This window comes from Mus pahari, chromosome 4 (genome assembly GCF_900095145.1).
Source record: "Mus pahari chromosome 4, PAHARI_EIJ_v1.1, whole genome shotgun sequence".
NCBI classification, from domain to species: domain Eukaryota; kingdom Metazoa; phylum Chordata; class Mammalia; order Rodentia; family Muridae; genus Mus; species Mus pahari.
The window spans coordinates 5,807,537-5,825,026 of record NC_034593.1 but is presented as its reverse complement, the minus strand read 5'-3'; the positions used below and the strand labels follow the sequence as shown (position 1 = coordinate 5,825,026).

General features: G+C 42.0%; 1 protein-coding gene across 2 annotated transcripts in view; it reads left to right on the top strand.

The window, feature by feature from the left end:
- Pag1 (phosphoprotein membrane anchor with glycosphingolipid microdomains 1) overlaps positions 1 to 17,490 on the top strand; it is a 145,875-nt gene that overhangs the window by 87,051 nt on the left and 41,334 nt on the right. The window contains exon 3 of one of the 2 annotated variants that reach the window (XM_029537287.1): positions 1,203 to 1,276. The exons of the other annotated variant lie outside the window; for it this stretch is intronic. The gene's annotated coding sequence lies outside the window, so the exon portion shown is untranslated. The remainder of the gene's footprint in view (positions 1 to 1,202; positions 1,277 to 17,490) is intronic. 2 annotated transcript variants of the gene reach the window in all.

Sequence of the window (17,490 nt, the reverse complement as noted above, 5' to 3'; positions counted from 1 at the left end):
AAACTCGTCATTCACTCCCTGCCTCTCCTCCATCACTGCCCCCATCATGGTGTCATATGTAAAGGCCTGTCCAGGGGCTAGAGGGGCAGGTTCTCTTTTTTTTCTTTTTTTGGAAAAACACGCCAAAACACTTAAAATTTTAAGACAAGTGCAAGCACCCCAAACAAAGGCTTATTGTTACAACACTTGTTAGCTTTTCACAATCTAATTATTGCAAAGGCGTATGAATAAATGTTAATGGACAAAGTCAAGAACAACGAGGCACCTTAATGAATAAAATTTTTTTTAAAAAAGACATTCAACCCACTGACTTCTAAAAGAGGCTAAATACACCTCTTATGTCACATTCTAAAATAGTATTGAGAGGCAGGTTCTTAATAAGAGTGCTTGTTGCTCTTCCAGAGGACTGAGTCTGGTGCCTCAAATTTTCTATAACTCCAGCTCCAGAGGCTCTGAGACGTCTTTCAGCCTCCACTGGCACCCACACAGGTGGCATGCAGATGCACATGCACACACGCACTCACACACATATAAATCATTTTTTAATACACTAAATATTCAGTACAGATGACATCTGTTGTAGGATGTAAACTGGGGTGGAGAGGAATAATGCAAGATGGGAGAAGGGTTGGGCCAGTGACAGGATGTGGGAGCTGATGAGTCGGGGATGAGGGGCTGTCCCCCTCCAGTTGTCGTCTCTCATTTCCACAGTCAGGTGAAGATGGAACGAGAGCAGGCTATATCCGCATGCCCTTGGCCCCTGACAGTCACACAGCCTCCTTCTATGGGAAAGAGTCAATTGAGTCATGGCTTACCATGCCAAAAGCAGGAATGTTCTTTTCATATACATTCTGAGTTTTTATCTCAGATGTAGGTAGCAGTTTCTTGATTTTAGTTGTAATATGGTAATTACAGATTTATCTGTCACAAACTTGAAAGACTTTGAGGAACAACAAGAAATTGATTTGTATTTGATTCAATAACACCATGGTTGTTACTTCCGAGGAGAAGGATGTGTGTGTTTTGAGTACCGCGGGCACTTTCAGTGGTTGAGAAGTTAAAACTGCAGCCTCTCTGAAGAGGCATGTGGAGCTCAGGGTCTGATCCGCAGGCCAGCGTTTTTACAGCAAGCTGGCAAGCATCTTTCACAGCCTGTCCTCATGCCTTCCCCGCCCCCAGACATTCTTTCTTTTTGGTTACAGGCCAGGAAGGAAGAGAGAATCTCAGCATAATAACCCTTGAACGAAACACTCGTCTGCACAACCGTTTCTCCAAGGTAAACACTGCCATCATAGGGAGAAGGGGAGGGAGCACATGCTTGCGGATCAGACGACAGTGGGAGCACGGACATTTGAGGGTCTAGTCTGGTGCAGACTAGGACTGAGTGAAAGGGGGAGAGAGAAAAAAGGGAGACTGGTGCTGGCGTCTACAGCCTCACTAAATGCATCATCAAAAGAACACCATCTCACCCTGGGAGGTCATGGGACTGATCAGCAAGAGTGTGGGAAAAGAGGGGGGGGGGAGTCCCAGTGTAAAGACTGGAAGTCGCATTCAGTCCTCTGTGACGAAATAGTGGAGGGATTCTAACTAGAGGTCAAAGTATCCGTTCTGTATGTGTCATACAGGTGATCCTGGACCAACGCTTTGTACCAACTACGACTTAACAAATGAGAAAAGAATTTAAGAAATCTCTGGGGAGGGGGGTGTCTGAAAATACACACTAAGTTAGCCTTTCAGTGGTTCATACAAAATGCTTTATAAATGTCTCATGTTAGAAGATAATGTCCTTAATACCACTTCTAAAGAGGAGCTGAGGGGGAGGCACAGGCAGACCTCAGACCCCTAGTGGAGTGGGCCACCCTCACCTTGCACATCCACAGGAATAGCTCCAGGCTCTCCCTTTATGAATCATAATCTTAGTAGGCACCAAGGCTGCTTAAAGGCAGCAGTCGAGCCCATTGTCAGCTTCAGCACTCGTGACTCGCCTCCTAGGGTCCGAACACAGACTGCTCTGTCATTTCTATGAAATCCCTTTTGCTGTTTAGTTTTTAGCACAGGGCTATTTTCACTAGGTCCTGAGATTTTTATCTGATAAAGCACTTCCTTTTTCCTTACAAAAATGTCTGTGTACTCACATCCGCAGGGATGAAACAATACACAACTAGATTTAAAATCTTCTTGTCTGCTTTCTCTGATTATAAAATCCACCCTTGGTGTTGTGGAAAGCAGTTTCAGATGGAAGGGGAGAGCCAGCCTCTATCCTCGCCCTCCCTGGCTGCTCTCAGAAGGGCTGGGGGAAGTGTAGGCTGTAAGTTGGAGGAGAATTTTGTGATACTATTCATTCTCTGCTCTGACAGAGAGGACATTGTTTGCTCACTGTAATAGTCTTGGCAGGGATCTCTGCTGTGCATACAGAATGGGAGCAGAGCATTGGGAACCGCTGAATTCTAAGAAACACATCAGCTTAGGGATTTTTTAAAACACATTTTAATAGCTTCTCATTACCAAGATGCGAGTTATAATTTAGGAAAACGTTTTCCTTGGTTCCTTTCTTCACACTGCATTATGCATGTATTACATAAAAGGTCCTTCTGAGAGTAGGGTGCCCATCTAAGCTGTGGCATCAGGCATTTCAGTCCTAGAAATTCAGAAAGACATCCTGCGCGCTGCAGAAACCCTCGAGGCTTGCTCCTCGTACATCAGCACTCCTATCAGTGCTGGTGGTGTTGGCTTGGAGCTCATGGGAACAATTATGTGCAGACAGTAGTCAGTATAGGCACAGTGAGGGTACCACCCGCGGTGTGACGGACAGAGAACGCACATAACTTTTAAAGACCCCAACTTCAGAAGGAGTTTCTGCAATCTGGATTGTGTCAAAGAGTCCAGGAGCTAAAGCTCAGTGACAGCAATGTGCCTCATGTGCTGAGAGTCTGCGTTCCACCCTGACTATTACAAACCACAGTAATCGTGATGGTGACGGGTGAGCTTAGGCAGAGCATAGAGGAGTGCATTGGTATGACGGTATTTGGGACTGAATAACAGATACCAATAAAAATAACTAAGCTCTTCAACCTCCTCCTCCTTTTTATTCTAATTGATGCATTTTAGATAGCCTGTTTTTAATATAAAATGTTTATATAAATATACAGGATTGCTGAGGGTGTGGGGTAGAATATGGCATTGTATGGGGGCATATGAGAGACACAGGGCCAGCCACTCCTGCCTGTGTCTGGAGGTCTGTGGAGGTGCTGCTGGGGTGGCAAGGATACCTACAGAGGACCTGCTGGCCTATCATTGACTCTGGCATCCAAGAGAAACCCGTTTGTTTCTCTTGAGTCTGAAGCCCCCACTGGACTCCAGGCCTGAGCAGTGTCACTGTCCTTGGCTCCTGGCTTTCCACACCTGTGAGCACAGCTCATCAAAAAAGGGACAGGGATAGGAGCTCACAGGCAGCTAGATCCTTGTAGCTGCAGCTGACCTGAAGGGAAGAGAATAAGGGTGTTGTGCGAACATTGGGGCAAGTCATCCTTACCCACTGTGAAGAGGAATGTTTATGAAGGAAACCACCCCAAAGGCTGAATGGTGTTTTCTTGTGTAACAGGTACTTCATGGCTCCCGGAAAGGGAGGGATAACCTGCATAGATACCCTGTTGTGATTGTTAGAATGCCCATTTTACTAGAGATTCAACACGAGTTCAGAGTCCATAGGGCATGAGAGGCAAGAGCAGAGTCAGCGCTGGCGTCCAGCAGCTGTGGGATCTGGGCTTAGTGTGCGTGTAACTTACCATCATAGGGGCCCTGGACCATACCAGAGCCTGCTGAGTGGGATCTGTAAACAATCTATAAACAGTCACCTCCACAGAGGCATACACTGTATCTTACATCATTGTGTTTGGAAGCACTGCCCTTGTCTGATTGTGTTTATGTCTGTAGAAAAATAATTTATAATCTTCCGTCTAAACTGGGCACATGATCATGATCATTAAAAAACAAAATTCCAGACATTTCCTTCATGACCCTCATGGTACACTGTACCACAGGAGACTCCCAACAGGCCCAGTACCCGCTCACTGGGAGAATGGGCTCCTTGCTACATTGTGACTTACCACCTTCAAGAATACCCACAGCTGACACTGATGTGTCAGCAGACAACATGTGGCCATTTCCATTCCTCACCTGATTCCTGGGGTCTCATCTTAACCCAGACCCTCCCAAGGTATATTCAAAGGAGTCTTTTTTTTCTCCTTAAAATGTCCTATTATTTGAATTTTCTAATGTATATTAAATATCCTAATCATTTTGAGTATTTTAAGAATTGAATAATACATCAAGATATTTCATTCAACTTTTCATATCCTTTAGTACCCTAAAAATAACATTAAATCATATTGAATGATGCCCATAACTCTGGATCCTACTTCTAATGCTTGATACTAGCTTATGGTTCAAAACATTCAAAATATTCTTTGGAAATTAAACATAGTAGAAGAACATAAAATGTTAGAGAATCATTAAGTAATATACTAAAAACCATTATACAATACCACCTGACTTAGAGTGAAAGTATTCAAAATGTGTTATATGTCTGTATAAATTGTCTAATAATCAGTTTACTTAAAAAAGATTATCCATGTTTCTGTGAGAGAATTTATGTAATCAGTAAGAAATTTTTAAAAATATCAAAATAGGAAAAACCCTTTGAAATCAAACATTACAAAAATGTTCATTTTGTTATTATTAATGTCCAGCCTTAGTAAAAAGAGCAAACATGGGCTGGTCAGTGGCTACCAGCACAAATTTAGCACAGGGCTGCCCTGTCTGGTCTCTGGGAGAGGATGCGCATAATCCGATAGAGACTTGATTGTCCAGAGAAGAGGGATGCTGGGGGGTGGGGGCGTAGAGGGTCTGTAGGGATGGGGTGGGGACGAGGCAGTGAGAGTGAGGGGAACACACTCTCAGAGGACAAATAGAGGGGCTACGCAGTGAAGAACTCTGGAATGGGGGACCAGGAGGGCAACAATTATTTGGATTTTTAAATAAATAAAATAATTAATTATTTTGAATGCTAATTTCATACACAATAAGAAAATCTTTCAATAATTATATTTCCATGATGTTTGTAGACTGTTTATAATATTTTCAACTGTTAATGTTTCTCAAACACAATAATAATTTTGAGATAGCTTTAATTAAATTTATGTATACATTTCAAAATGTATAAAATAATACAATATACCATATAATCAGATTATTATACTTTAGGCTCCTTTACACATCAATTTAATGTTACCTTTTAGTGTGAATGTTGCTGTGTCAATTTACTAAAGACAGCCATCAGATTTCTCTTAAAACCTCAATCTTCCTAATTCTTTACCAGACTTAAATTGATGTCTGAGCACTGAGATGTCTTCTTTTTTTTTTTTTTCTTTTTCTTTTTCTTGGATATTTTCTTTATTTACATTTCAAATATTATCCCCTTTCCCAGTTTCCACTCCAGAAACCCCCTCTCCCATTCCCCTACACTGGGGCATGGAGCTTTCACAGGCCAATGGCCTCTCTTCCCACTGATGTCCCACAAGGCCATCCTCTGCTACATATGCAGCTGGAGCAATGGGTCCTTCCATGTGTACTCTTTGGTTGCTGGTTTAGGCCCTGGGAGCTCTGGGGGGATCTGGTTAGTTGATATTGTTGTTCTTCCTATGGGGTGGCGAATCCCTTCAGCTCCTTCAGTCCTTTCTCTTAACTACTCAATTGGGGGACCCCATGCTCAGTCCAATGGTTGGCTGCAAGCTTCCTCCTCTGTATTTGTCAGGCTCTGGCAGAGCCTCTCAGGAGACAGCTATATTAGACTCCTGTCAGCAAGAACTTGTTGGCATCCACAATAGTGTCTGGGTTTGGTGACTGTATATGGGATGAATCCCCAGGTGGGACAGTCTCTGGATGGCCTTTCCTTCAGTCTCTGCTCCACACTTTGTATGTCCTCCCTTGAGTATTCTGTTCCCCTTTCTAAAAAGGACAGAAGTGTCCACACTTTGGTCTTCCTGCTTCTTGAGCTTCATGTGGTCTGTAAATTGCATCTTGGGCTAAAATCCACTTTTCAGTGAGTGCATATCTGTGTGTGTTCTTTTGTGTCTGGGCTACCTCACTCAGGATGATATTTTCTAGTTCTATCCATTTGCCTAAGAATTTCATGAAGTCATTGTTTTTAATAGCTGAGTAGTACTCCATTGTGTAAATGTACCACATTTTTTGTATCCATTCCTCTGTTGAGGGACATCTGGGTTCTTTCCAGCTTCTGGCTATTATAAATAAAGCTGCTATGAACATAGTGGAGCATGTGTACTTGTTAAATGTTGGAGCATCTTCTGGGTAAATGCCCAGGAGTGGCATAGCTAGGACCTCAGGTAGTACTATGTCCAATTTTCTGAGGAACCGCCAGACTGATTTCCAGTGTGGTTGTACCAGCTTGCAATCCCACCAACAATGGAGGAGGGTTCTTCTTTCTCCACATCCTCACCAGCATCTGCTGTCACCTGACTTTTTGATCTTAGCCATTCTGACTGCTGTGAGGTAGAATCTCGGGGTTGTTTTGATTTGCATTTCCCTGATGACTAAGAGTATTGAACATTTCTTTGGGTGCTTCTCAGCCATTCAATATTCCTCACTTGAGAATTCTCTGTTTAGCTCTGTACCCCATGTTTTACTAAGGTTATTTGGTTCTCTAGAGTCTAACTTCTTGAGTTTTTTGTGTATATTAGATATTAACCCTCTATCAGATGTAGTATTTGTAAAGATATTTTCCCAATCTATCAGTTTTGTCCTATTGACAGTTTCCTTTGCCTTACAGAAGCTTTGCAATTTTATGAGGTCCCATTTGTCGATTCTTGATCTTACAGCACAAGCCACTGGTGATCTGTCCAGGAACTTTCCCCTGTACCCACGTGTTTGAGGCTTTTCCCCACTTTCTTTTCTATTAGATTCAGTGTCTCTGGTTTTATGTGGAGGTTCTTGATTCACTTAGACTTGAGTTTTGTACAAGGAGTTACAAATGGATCAATGCTGACCGACAGTTGAGCCAGCACCATTTGTTGAAAATGCGAACTTTTTCCACAGGATGGTTTTAGCTCCTTTGTCAAAGATCAAGTGACCATAGGTGTGTAGGTTCATTTCTGGATCTTCAGTTGTATTCCATTGATCTACCTGTCTGTCACTGTACCAGTACCACGCAGGGGTTTTTTTTTTGTTGTTGTTGTTGTTGTTTGTTTTTTATCACAATTGCTCTGTAGTACAGCTTGAGGTCAGGCATGGTGATTCCCCCAGAAGTTCTTTTATTCTCAACAATATTTTTATTGTTGAGAATATTTTTTGCTATCCTGGATTTTTTGTTATTCCAAACGAATTTGTAAACTGCTCTCTCTAACTCTGTGAAGAATTGAGTTGGAATTTTGATGGGGATTGCAGTGAATCTGTAGATTGCTTTTGGCAAGATGGCCATTTTTACTATATTAATCCTGCCAATCCACAAGCATGGGAGATCTTTCCATCGTCTGAGATCTTCGATTTCTGACTTCAGAGACTTGAAGTTCTTGTCATACAGATCTTTCACATGCTTGGTTAGAGTCACACGAAGGTATTTTATATTATTTGTGACTATTGAGAAGGGTATCATTTCCCTAATTTCTTTCTTAGCCTGTTTATCCTTTGTGTAGAGAAAGGCTACTGATTTGTTTGAGTTAATTTTATATCCAGCTACTGCACTGAAGCTGTTTATCAGGTTTAGGAGTTCTCTGGTGGAATATTTGGGGTCAATTCAGTATATTATCATATCATCTACAAATAGTGATATTTTGACTTCTTCCTTTCCAATTTGTATCCCCTTGATCTCCTTTTGTTGTCTAATTACTCTGGCTAGGACTTCAAGTACTATATTGAATAGGTAGGGGGAGAGAGGGCAGCCTTGTCTAGTCCTTGATTTTAGTGGGATTGCTTCAAGTTTCTCTCCATTTACTGTGATGTTGGTTACTGGTTTGCTGTAGATTGTTTTTACTGTGTTTAGGTATGGGCCTTGAATTCCTGAACTCTCTGATACTTTTATCATGAAGGGATATTGAATTTTGCCAAATGCTTTCTCAGCATCTAATGAAATAATCATGTGGTATTTTCTTTGAGTTTGTTTATATAGTGGATTACATTGATGTATTTCCATATATTAAACCATCCCTGCATCCCTGAGATGACGCCTACTTGGTCATGATGGACAGTTGTTATGATGTGTTCTTGGATTCGGTTTGCTAGAATTTTATAGAGTATTTTTGCATTGATATTCATAAGTGAAATTGGTCTGAAGTTCGCTTTCTTTGTTGGGTCTTTGTGTGATTTAGGTATCAGAGTAATTGTGGCTTCATAGAATGAATTGGGTCGTGTTCCTTCTGTTTCTATTTTGTGAAATAGTTTGAAGAATATTGGTATTAGGTCTTCTTTGAAGGTTTGATAGAACTCTGCACTAAACCCATCTGGTCCTGGGCTTTTTTTGGTTGGGAGACTTTTAATGATTGCTTCTATTTCTTTGGGGGTTATGGGACTGTTTAGATGGTTTATCTGATCCTGATTTAACTTTGGTACCTGGTATCTGTCTAGAAAATTGTCCATTTCATCCAGATTTTTCCAATTTTGTTGAATAAAGCCTTTTGTAGTAGGATCTGATGATTTTTTTGAATTTCCTCAGTTCCTGTTGTTATATCTCCCTTTTTCACTTTTGATTTTGTTAATTTGGATACTGTCTCTGTGCCCTCTGGTTAGTCTGGCTAAGGGTTTATCTATCTTGTTGCTTTTCTCAAAGAACCAGCTCCTGGTTTTGTTGATTCTTTGTATGATTCTCTTTGTTTCTAACTGGTTGATTTCAGCCCTGAGTTTGATTATTTCCTGCTGTCTGCTCCTCTTGAGTATATTCGATTCTTACTGTTCTAGAGCTTTCAGATGTGCTGTCGATCTGCTAGTGTTTGCTCTCTCCAGTTTCTTTTTGGAGACACTCAGAGCTATGCACTTTCCTCTTTAGCATTGCTTTCATTATGTCCTATAGGTTTCGGTATGTTGTGCTTTCATTTTCATTAAATTCTAAAAAGTCTTTAATTTCTTTATTTCTTCCTTGGCCCAGTTACCATTGAGTAGTGCATTCTTTAGCTTCCATGTGTATGCGGGCTTTCTGTTGTTTTTGTTGTTATTGAAGACCAGCCTTAGTCTGTGGTGATTTGATAGAATGCATGGGATTATTTCAGTCTTCTTGTATCTGTTGAAGCCTGTTTTGTGACCAATTATATGGTCAGTTTTGGAGAAGGTACCATGAGGTGCTGAGAAGAAAGTATATTCTTTTGTTTTAGGATGAAATGTTCTATAGATATCTGTTAAATTCATTTGGTTCATAATTTCTGTTAGTTTCAATGTGTCTCTGTTTAGTTTCTGTTTCCATGATCTGTCCATTGATGAGAGTGGGCTGTTGAAGACTGCCATTATTATTGTATGGGGTGCAATGTGTGATTTGAGCTTTAATAAAGTTTCACTTATGAATGCGGGTGCCCTTTTATTAGGAGCATGTTCCAAATTGAGAATTCATCTTGGTAGATTTTTCCTTCGACCAGTATGAAGTATCCTTCCTTATCTTTTTTGATAACTTTTGGTTGAAAGTCGATTTTATTCTATATTAGAATGGATACTCCAGCTTGCTTTTTGGGATCATCTGCTTGGAAAATTGTTTTCCAGCCTTTTACTCTGAGGTAGTCTGTCTTTGTCACTAAGGTGCATTTCTTGTATGCAGCAAAATACTGGGTCCTGCTTATGTATCCAGTCTGTTAATCTATGTCTTTTTATTGGGGAATTGAGTCCACTGATATTAAGAGATGTTAAGGAAAAGTGATTGTTACTCCCTGTTGTTTTTGTTGTTGGAGGTGGAATTATGTGTGTGTGGCTGTCTTCTTTTGGGGTGTTGAAAGAAGATTACTTTCCTGCTTTTTCTATCTCTTATCCTTCGTAGGGCTGGATTGTGGAAAGATATTGTCTAAATTTGGTTTTGTCATAGAATATCTTGGTTTCTCTGTCTATGTTGAGAGTTTTGCTGGGTGTAGTATCCTGGGCTGGCTTTTGTGTTCTCTTAGGGTGGGGGTGGCATCTGCTCAGGATCTTCTGCCTTTCATAGTCTCTGGGGAGAAACCTGGTAGGCCTTCCTTCATATGTTACTTGGCCTTTTCCCTTAGTGCTTTTAATATTCTTTCCTTTGCTTTGTGCATTTGGTGCTTTGATTATTATGTGACAGAAATCGTTTCTTTTCTGCTGGTCTAGTCTATTTGGAGTTCTGTAGGGTTCTTGTATGTTCATGGACATCTTTTTCTTTTGGTTAGGGAAGGTTTCCTCTATAATTTTGTTGAAGATATTTACTTGCCCTTTAAATTTGGAATCCTCGCTCTCTTCTGTACCTATTATCCTTAGGTTTGGTCTTCTCATTGTGTCCTGGATTTCCTGATGTTTTGGGTTAGGAGCTTTTTGCATTTTTCATTTTCTTTGATTGTTGTGTCAATGTTTTCTATGGTATCTTCTGCACCTGAGAGTCTCTCTTCCATCTCTTGTATTCTGTTGGTGATGCTCGCATCTATGACTCCTGATTTCTTTCCTAGGTTTTCTATCTCCAGAGTTGTCTCCCTTTGTGATTTCTTTATTGTTTCTATTTCCATTTCTATGTCCTGGATGGTTTTCTTCAATTCTTTCACCCGTTTGGTAGTGTTTTCCTATAACTCTTTAAGGGATTTTTGTGTTTCCTCTTTAAGGGCTTCTAGCTGTTTACCTGTATTTTCCTGTATTTCCTCCTAGTGTGTGTGTGTGTGTATGTGTGTGTGTGTCTGTGTGTGTATGTGTGTGTGTGTGTGTGTGTGTGTGCTAGGTTACTTTGTCTTATTATTAACCACAAAAAGAATTGTAAGTTTAGTGTTTTTGCCCAAACTTAAGATATCACAATGTTAGTTATGATGAACATGCATGCATCTTAGTACCATGATATATTAAATATAGCTTTTAAATTACATAATTAGTTCCCAAAACAGGAATATATTGCATAATTACAATTTCAAAAATGGCTGGTGGGTTGGAGAGATGTCTTAGTGGTTAAGAACACTTGCAGGCCTTGCAGGGAAAGAACTGTGCGGGTACTGGGTCTCGTCCCTCAGGGCCGCTCACCATCATCCATAGCTCTAGGTCTTGTCCCTCAGGGCAGCTCACCGTCATCCATAGCTCTAGGTCTCGTCCCTCAGGGCAGCTCGCCGGCATCCATAGCTCTAGATCTCGTCCCTCAGGGCAGCTCACCATCATCCATAGCTCTAGGTCTCGTCCCTCAGGGCCGCTCACCATCATCCATAGCTCTAGGTCTCGTCCCTCAGGGCAGCTCGCCGTCATCCATAGCTCTAGGTCTCGTCCCTCAGGGCAGCTCACCGTCATCCATAGCTCTAGATCTCGTCCCTCAGGGCAGCTCACCGCCATCCATAGCTCTAGGTCTCGTCCCTCAGGGCAGCTCACCGTCATCCATAGCTCTAGGTCTCATCCCTCAGGGCCACTCGCCGTCATCCATAGCTCTAGACCCAGAAAGTCCAAAGCCCTCCTCTGAGCTCCTCAGTCACCTGGCCTGTGTGCAATACACAGTCATATGCACAGGCAAAACAGTCATATAGATAAAATAAACCTTTCTAAATATTTTACATTATTGGCAAGGCATGCATTTCATTACAAAATAAACAGAATAAATTAAAAGTACATTACTTTTTAAGTAAAAAAACCATAAAATATAATACCTAAAGTTTATTTTTAAACAAATTTGACTATACTTAATAATAATATACAAAAACAATTTTTCATGATGTGTCTTGTATATTGTAAACCATTTAAATATGTGCCATGAAGGCTTATAAAACTTTAACCCTGAAAGTCTAAGTAGGCCATCCTTTTAAGTAAGTCCAGGAAAGCTGTTGAAATAATGTTTGTTTTTGTTGTAATTGGAATCTTGCCATTCTTTTTTTTCAGATTTATTTATTTTTATTTTCTGTGTATGAGTGTTTTGCCTGCATGTATATCTGCACGGCATGTGTGCCTGGTTTTCAGGGAGGCCAAATGAGGGTGCCACACACCCTAGAACTGGAGTTACAGTTGGTTCTGTTCCCCCCAACTAGGTGCTGGGATTGAACCTGGGTTTTCTGAAAGAGCAGCAAGTGTTCTTAACCACTGAACCATCTCTCCAGCCCACAAATTGAAGGTGTGTGCTTGTTTGTTGTTTACAACATCAGGGATTGAACCCAGGGTTTCACACACGTGAGGCAAGTGCTCTTCCACTGAACTGTGGTGGCCTAGCTCCAATCTTGCCAGTCTTTTTTTTTTTTTTTTTTCTGAGACAGGGTTTCTCTGTGTAGCCCTGGCTGTCCTGGAACTCACTCTGTAGACCAGGCTGGCTTCGAACTCAGAAATCTGCCTCCCTCTGCCTCCCAAGAGCTGGGATTAAAGGCGTGTGCCACCACTACCTGCCTGACAGTCTTATAATCCATAAGTACAGTTACTTTATTACTGTATACATATGATTGACCACACACTGGCAGGCTCATAAACATTGTAATTGACTATGAGGCCTGATCAATTGCAGAAGAAACCCTGAAGTCTACTTGGAGGTTCATTGTACTAGAAGAGAATGTCCTAAAGCAGGGCTCACGCCACTCCCACACCCATGCCAGGCCTCCTGGAGTTTGCTGACCTTGGGGATTTCCCCTTGAGATGAATGCCAACCTTACAGTATTCTCGTGGTTGTTCATGAAATGCCCGTTAACCCTAGCACTCTATCCTGTCCTTTGCTTTTTAGGATTCATAAATCCATGGTAAAACAAAAACAAAAACAAAAACAAAAACAAAAAGGAGACCATGTGCCAGGCCCTTCCAAATGTCACATCCTTTTGAGCTTAACCTTCCTCCTTTGCACAGCGTATTTCTCATAATTCAACCCTGAGGTGGCTTCATTGCCATGTGCCCTTTTCCTTCAGCCTAGAGAGCAGGAGAGCTGTAACTGTAGGAGTGTACCTTCTGAATCCTGGTGTCCATTCATCTCTCCTCCCCCTTCCCTGTTGCTGGCCTTCTAAGAATGTGTGTGCTTCCCATTCCCTGGCCAGTCTCTCTCTCCTCCTCATCTCTCAAAGAAAGAAAGAAAAGAGCACGGCAACTAATGGAACACAGCATCCTGGGCTGGATCCCGGGGCCAAAGCCAATCACCAGAACCCTTGGCTGCTGGCTCACACCTCCCAGCATTTTCGAGGTGCAAGCAGAAAGATGGCTTCCAGGCTAAGGCCAACCAGGGCTACAGAATGAGATTCTTGTCTTCAGAAAAATAGGTAAAGGCTGAGAAAATATGAATTAAATGATGACTGTATAATAGAATATATCTAAGATGCTAATGATGGACTAGAAAAACTAGGGCAGATACATTATACATGGACATAGTAGATGACTGAGGTTGACCTAAGCCCATTTGTAAGAAAAGCTGCTATAGACAGTGAGCATTTCTCTCCCCTTACTAAAATCCTCCGCTGAACAGAATGGCAGAGGTTGGCAAAACATAGGCGTTCAGCAAATTCTGGAGACCAGCTCCAATCCTGCAGCCTGAGTTTGTGCAGTACAATACATTTTGCCCTTGCCCTCCAGATGCCCCAGAGAGGGGATATAGGCTCAGAGATTCAAGGGTAGGTGCCCAGACATTCGGGGTGGGAGCACTAGCTGGCATGATCTACAGCTTACATCTTGTTTTCCTATCTACAAAGTCAGGTCCCACCAGGAAAACCTATGATTTAGAGTATTATCTTAAAAGTGCACTTGTAAATATAGTCACAGAATCTATTAAGGATGAAATGTTGGCATTAAAGTCATTTGTATATATTATATACTCTGTAACAAGATTATTTACAATTTTGACACTTTTGACATTTTTGACATTTTTCTTGACCTAAAATAATCATAATTTTGAAACTAACACTAGTGCCATGTGAGAGTCACTTGCAAATAAGTCACTAGGAAAATAAGACCGTGTTCTTTGGCAGCCCCATGTTGAATCTGAAACTAAAATTAAACCACACTGAAATAACACATTGTAGCTTAGTTTGTGATAAAATGATTTTATTCACACAATAATGTAAATTTTCAGAGGAAGAGTTTAGATTAATGTACCTTTAAGACTATACACTTAAGTGATAACTAGCTGTGGCGGTTATTGTGGTGTTCATGTTGGAGGATTTCAGGACATTTGGGGTTCTGACAAGTGTTCACATTATGCTTAGAGTTAATCATAGGGACATTCCTCATCTAGGAATTATTATTTTTAGTTCCTTTTTAAGCCAATCATTGCTAGTACAAGAAATTATTTCCTAGCTGTAGTACATCAGCACTGAGTTTTGATTACAAGCACATTAAAAAGGTTTTGCTCTAATTACCTTGAAAGTTAAATCCCATAATGACTATGAGGGAGGGAAGCTGTCTGTGCAAGGCTGAGTAGTAGCTCTCAATTACTCCTCAGGAAGATCACCCACAGGTTCTTAGTGTCCCTACAAGCAAGCTGTACCCCAGAACTAATTAACCCAATCTCTACAGGCAGGCGTTTCTGATGTGCGGCTGAGCTTGAAGAGTGCCGCCTTGGAAAGCAGCGGCCTCCCAGGTGGCCCTCCATCACTGGGTGCTTATGCTGGCTCTGACCAGCTGGCTTGAGCCAGGGAGAAACATGAACAAACAGCAGCTTGTGGCTCACCCCAACGCTCCACCCAACAGGCATAGGCTGTCCTGACCGTGAAAACTCTTACAGGCATGTCGGGCATGGCTCCTGGGTGATGCTGGCATTGCCTCGTCCTGCTTGGCACCTTACTTCCCCGCATAGGATCAATAGCAGCTGACAGTTAAACAGCGCCTGCTGAGTACCAGGTCCCATGCGAATGAATGATCTTACTCGAAGCCAGGAAAGATGAATTAAAAAGCCAGAGTTCTTGGCTTTTCTGGCAGGAGGACCTGAGTTCAATCCCCAGAGCCCTCATTATAGGGAGAAATTTGAATTTCTGTTTTGTAAGAAAAAAAATCTGATTGTATATTTTGTCATTCCATCATTTGTTCATTTTCTTAATAAAACAACTCAATCAGAAGTAAGGCTTAAAATTGCCACAAAACTACAAATGATCTCTTAGAGCAAAAGTAAATTAGTAACCCCATCTCTATCTCCTCAGGGCAAGCCTACGGCAACCGCTTGTCCAGCTCTGTATCCTGTGCAGAGGTTTGCTGGCCTCTCTGTGACACAGGTCAGTGTGGCTTAGCTCACCTTAGCTCGGCTCTTCTCCCATGTCTGGGCTTCAGCTCAGACACTCTGGCTGACAGAGCTCTGCTCTGAGATTCCCTCCCAGGGTACTGTAGTCTTGATGAAAGGGGGATCAGGTTTCCTCGAGAAGACAAGATGTCTCAGACATCCCAGAACTGAGATTTTGCCATTTTTGCTATGTTTCTTAACTAAAGCAAGTCAACCAGTCAGTCTGTATTCAGATGGTGGGAAGGCAGATTTCCTCTCTTGATAAAAGATTCTGAAATCTAACAGTGTGAAGGGCAAGGGTAAAGCAAAGAGTAGGCAGTTGTGTTCCTTTTACCATTACCCAGGGGACAGAAAACAGTCATGAGAGATTCCTGAGACATAGCTACATTTGAGCAGATTTCAAAGATACAGAATTCATTTCAGGTGCTGAGAATAGCAAGACCAAGAGCACCAAATCACAATCTCATTAGACAAAGAAACGACCCAGGAGGTACATCTAACCTGTCACTGAGGGCACCACCTGAAGGCTCTGGGATCAGAACAGCGAGGTGACCGAAGAGCCCTTGTGCAGATGTGATGACGTGAGAGAGCTTCACTGTGTACCAGCCGGTGGAGCATGTACAAATGACAGTGCCTGTGTTTAGTACAAAAAGGTCAACACCATGTTGCTAACTTTTACTGTGTGACCAGCCACCCCACAACTTGACAGTTGGCAAACAGCCATCTCCTTAGCTTGTGGTTTCAAGTCTTTCCAGTTTGTGCTGGCTTACCTGGGCAGCTCTGTTGTCACCGGGGCTTCCCATCATGAGCCCACCGTCAACCTGCAGCCAGTGATGTCTTTCTGAGTCTAGAGGCTTACTGGATTGAGAAAGCATTGGGGAAGCTGCGCTTTGTAGAGAGAAAGCAAGGCTCTAGGTATAAACCGTAGAAGAGAATCGAAAGGCCAGCCCAGAATTAAGAGTAGAGAAACAACTGTTTCTCACTGAAAGGAGCTTATAAAGTCACTTTACAAGCAGTGAGGATACCGAGAGGGGAAGACTTGTGATTGTGATCTCTCCCACCTACCTCACAAACCTCTGAGGAACAAGTTAAACGGAGTTTCATTTTTCTACGTGAGGCACCAAGTGCCAAAGTACCTGGGAAATTGTGCTGTTCAATACTGTTGACCTTTTCTTAGATGTAGTAAAAGTGAGGTTTGTACCCAAATGCATAAGTGCTTTCTTTCTAAAGTATCAGAGGAGCCTCCCTTAAACACTCCTCACAGAGGTTCAGGGCCGGGCAGTTGTCCCAGCCTAGCATGATGATAAATGTGGGACGGGTGTCTCTGTGTGCATGTGTAGCTCTGATTCGCGGTCAGGCACTGTCACTAACACATAAAGGGTCAACACAAGGAAAGAACCATAAACAATAAGATACGATATTTCATCTCCCAAAAAATATAGTCTTTCATAGTGGATAAGAATCCATTTCAAAACTTGAGCTCTTAATAAACCTTTATTGATTTATTTCACTAGTGTAAGTATTTTCATCAAACCACTTAAGCCCCACATAGTCCAGATTGGTCCATAAAGTGCACACAAATCCTATGCATTGCATTGAGTTGAGGTCATTTGTCTGGAAGCTAAAATGTCTAATTAGTGATGTGGCTAAAAAAATACCTGTTTCGAAATGAATAAAACATCAAAGGTTATTCAAAAAGGATTAGAGGGCCAGGGGTGTGTCTCAGTGGATAGAGCATTTCAGAGAGTTAAAGGTGTATCTCAGTGGATAGAGCATTTCAAAGGGACAGAGGCATGTCTCAGTGGGTAGAGCATTTGCTGTTCCACTGTAAGCACCCGAGTCTGGATTCCACAGCACCATATAAACAGTATGGTGTAGCTACGTGTACCCCTTTGACCACAGTGCTGGAGGTGGGACTGGAGACAGATCACTGCTGTTTGCTGGCCTTCTGTATAGCCAAACTAGCAAGCCCCTAGTCCAGTGAGAAGCCTTGCCTCAGAAGAATGAGGCAGAGGGACAGAAGATCTGACATTATCCTCTGGCCTTTGCAGAGACCGGTGCTCCTACACAGGCGCATGCACACCACACAAGGATACAGACCGGTGCTCCTACACAGGCGCATGCACACCACACATGGATGC